The sequence below is a fragment of the Camellia sinensis genome, chromosome 10, assembly GCF_055761805.1.
Source record: "Camellia sinensis isolate YWXY chromosome 10, ASM5576180v1, whole genome shotgun sequence".
Taxonomy (NCBI): domain Eukaryota; kingdom Viridiplantae; phylum Streptophyta; class Magnoliopsida; order Ericales; family Theaceae; genus Camellia; species Camellia sinensis.
This window is the reverse complement of record NC_138970.1, coordinates 68,702,134-68,706,175: the sequence shown is the minus strand read 5'-3', so window position 1 is coordinate 68,706,175 and position 4,042 is coordinate 68,702,134.

The window sequence follows — 4,042 nt, the reverse complement described above, 5'->3', positions numbered from 1 at the left end:
GTAGTAAGCCCACAAATGAACAGAACGGGACTCATCCTGCCGGGGCGTTCGGGGACGTCTACAGTTTCTGGTGACTCTGCTGGGGATTTTAGAGAGCTTGACTCGAACTCGTGATATCCTATTTTGATTCCATTTATGTGTCTCTTTGCATTGCATGTGCATTGGTGTGCCTAGGACACCGTGTTTGCCATCTGCCATTCCTGAACGGTTTGCCGTAGGCTTGTCTTGTCAAGGCATGACCAAAAGGCTGACCGGTTATGGGCTCTGACAGTATGGGAACACAAACCCCGGTTTTACCCGGGCACCCTTTTCGACCATTCGACCTAGTGCATATTCGGATCCATAGTGACCATTCCAAGTTAGGACAGGTTGCTTACCCGATGTTAGGTTGTTTGAAAACTACTGCGTGCGTAGTGAAACCCTAGCTCCTGACAAAATAGGACAGGGAAACCTTACCCCAACATAGGGGTGTTTTGGCTCTCTTTACTTGCTATGTGCTTTTAGAATGTATCTCTACAGGGAACATACATATCAGTTTGCAAGATTGAGTATCAGGCCTGAGGGCATCAGTGTCAGTTTATGAGAATCAGTTATCTGCGGGTATCAGGTTCAGTTTTGGGGACAGTAATTCTGGGGAACAATGATCAGTATCGAGGGACAGTGTGTTCGACTTACCAATTGTGTATTATGAATACCCAACTGTGCGTTGTATGTGTTTTTTTTTTTTTTTTTTTTTTTTTTTTTTTTTTTTTTTTTTTACGCCGTTATGCTGTCCCATCGTCTGGTTATTTATTGCTTTATTTATCTTTTTGCTAGGTAGTTTAGCACCATTGCTTCCAACCCGGTAGATATTCCCCAAGCACTCTGGATTAGAGGTCGTCGGCTCCATCGATCTGAGGATTTGGTAGACGGACAACCAGTGCACCACTCTCTACCCCCGGTTACTAGACGCAGGATAGTTAGGCAGAGGGCATCAGTTCAACAGTCAGTACAGAGGGCTTTATCTACCCCACCTGTGTACAGTAGGGATCAGGATTCCGTTTCACCCACAGAAAGGGAACATATACCGATAATTCAGTCAGAACAGAACAGTATGGCTAGTTTAGAGGAGATGGTGCGCCAACTCCAAGAAAGCATGAAAGTGATGCAGGAGGATGCTGTCCGACAGGCAGAATTCTCCAAACAGCAGGCCACAGTTATGAATGAACAAGCAGAGATAATCGTGAGATTGCAGCAGCAAACCAGAGCATCTGCTTCACAGCAAGTCCCTCCCCCACTAAGGGTTTCGATACCTGAAGAAACTCCGAATGCCCGAAATGTTCAAGGAGATACAGACATTCCAATGGGGCCGGCTCTGCCCCCGACTCTACTTCAACTATCCAAGGCACCCACTCCTATCAATCAACCGGATTCTCCCTTCGAGTCCGAGGTGGACCCCATGGCATTAAAAATGAGCAAGCTTGAAAAGCTGTTCAAGAAATCTCAAGGTGTGAAGTCCATTCCGAACATTGAGGACGGATACACCGACGCAACCGTGACGCTACCAGATCGGTTTAAGATGCCGTAAATTGATCGTTTCGACGGATCCGGGGATCCCATGGTACACCTGCGACTGTTTTCAGACGTCCTAAGGCCAATGGGCCTCACTAGACTACAGAAGCTGTCCCTATTTGGCTGAACCCTGTCGGGTGTAGCGGCCATATGGTATGCCAAATTAGAGGATGATGTCAAGAGAAGTTGGGACGAGATGGCTGAGGCCTTCATCTTGTAGTACTCATACAATACACAAATCGAGATTACGACCTGGGATCTTGAGACAACGAGGCAAGAACCCAAAGAGAGCTTCTCAGAATTCGTAACCAGATGGCGAGCTAAGGCTTCGATGATGACCTTAAGGCCCACAGACAAAGACCAGATTCGGATGATTGTGCGCAATCTTCAGCCGAAGTTGATGCAAAAGATGATTGTACTTCCCTTCCCTACCTTTTCTGATTTACATGAAATGGGGGTGCAGATTGAGGATGCCTTAAAGCAAGGCTTGATTGATAATGACCGGGAGCAACCCCGCAGAACTTTCAATCGTAACACTAACACAGGCCCGAGTGGCGCTACAACTACCAGGACCTCCGAAGTGAGTATGGTCACCACCAACCCTCCCTCAAGAACTATGGCAGCCGCACCATTCTCCGGTACGTCCGGAAGCAACCCACAAACAGCCAAATACCCTCCCAAAAACACCATAACCTTTGTTCCGATTTATATGCCCCTGTCCAAAGCTTTGGGGGTTTTAATCAGAAAAGGGCATTTGAAGCCCCTAGAGTCGCGGCCCTTACCAGAAAGACTCCCCGCTGCCCACAATCCAGCCAAGTATTGTGCATTTCACCAACAGCACGGTCATGACATCGATCTGTGTTTCCGATTACGTCATGAGATTCAAGATCTCATTGATAATGGGGTGATTTTGCCTCCTGAGAAACCCAACGTTACTACGAACCCTCTCCCCACACATAACCAAGCTCCACCGCCCAAAAGAGTCAACTTCATCCAAGCTGGGGTCGTGCCTTACGACCCTAGCATCTATATCACTCCTTCCCACCTGCCTAAGCCGGAGGTGTTCCTTCCCGATTGCACCGATTTGTGCATGATGGACGTCTCCATAACCCAACCCATGTCAGCGGTGGTGACTATCGAGAGCAGGAGAGAGAAGACTCCAAAGGAGAAGGGGGTTGTTGAGCCAGAGTCTACGGAATCTGGGAGTGATGTTGGGAATGCTTATAGTCCGAGTGACTACATTTCGCCAATAGGCCAGAATAGACCAGATGTGGAATTTCCAGCAGGAGGAGAGCTGTGTGCGATCCAAGGGGACAGTCCAGGACAGGGAACGGATGATCTAACGGCTGTGGAAGAGGACCTTGCCAAGTTCCATTTTTACAGTAACCAAGATCCAGGAGACTCAGCCGTCAATTGGTTCGATTATGAGGAATCAACAGAGGCCACGAGATGGTTGGATGATCAGCCAGATGTGGTAGGAGAGTTTCAGCCAGAACAAGGCCCGACAGGGGCAGGAATGTCAGTAACAGCCGGGAGGGTCGAAGAACAGAGTGCATCGCCGGAGAGCGCCGGTGTCAAGAATTTCGCTCGAGATTGGAGCATTTCGAGTACAGGGATTATTGAACAGTCGGTCACATTGACACAGTCAGAACAGGAAAGATTCGAAGATTCCGAGAGAAACAGGAAGGCAAAAGCCTACGTGGGGGTTGAGACCGCCGCAAGTACAGAAATGGAGAATGCCGCGAGCATAGGAATAGAAGGTACTGCAAGTATCGGAACAGTCATGCCAGAACCGGACAGGTGCCTGTCAGCTGCAGATGGAATGTGGTGGGAGGACGATGATCTATGTCTTGCCCACACGGACGAGGATTGGGGGGTAACCAACCAGATGATACCTGGTATATCGGCGAAGTCGATCACATGACTAGGAGTGGATGGTACTTCAAGCCTCTACACCTAGATCAACCAGAGGCGTCTGGAAAAGATAAGGAGGCAGAGAAGCAAAAAGAAAAACAACTCGAGGATGAGGCCGTATTGAGACAATTGAAGAAGATACAAGCAGACATCTCCATCTGGGGGCTGCTTATGGCTTCTCGAGTACATAGACAGGCTGTCCTTTCAGCCATGGACAAAGCCAAGCTTTCTATAGACACCACGCCCGAACAGCTGGTGGGCCTAGTTTTTCCGGGTGGAGGTCCCCCGGCATTAACCTTTTCAGACAAAGAATTACCGCCTGAGGGCACAAATCACAACAAACCCCTCTACATTTTCGTGGAATGTAGAGGCAAATGGATACCGGTGGTACTTGTTGATACCGGGTCCGCCATCAATGTCTGCCCAGCCAGAACAGCGTATGCAATCGGGATGAAACCCGCGGACTTCGTGCCGACTGCTCAGGTGATTAGAGCATATGATAATACTAGCAGGGAAGTGATGGGGACTGTCAAAATTCAGACCCAGGTTGGTCCCGGACAACACAACATTGAATTCC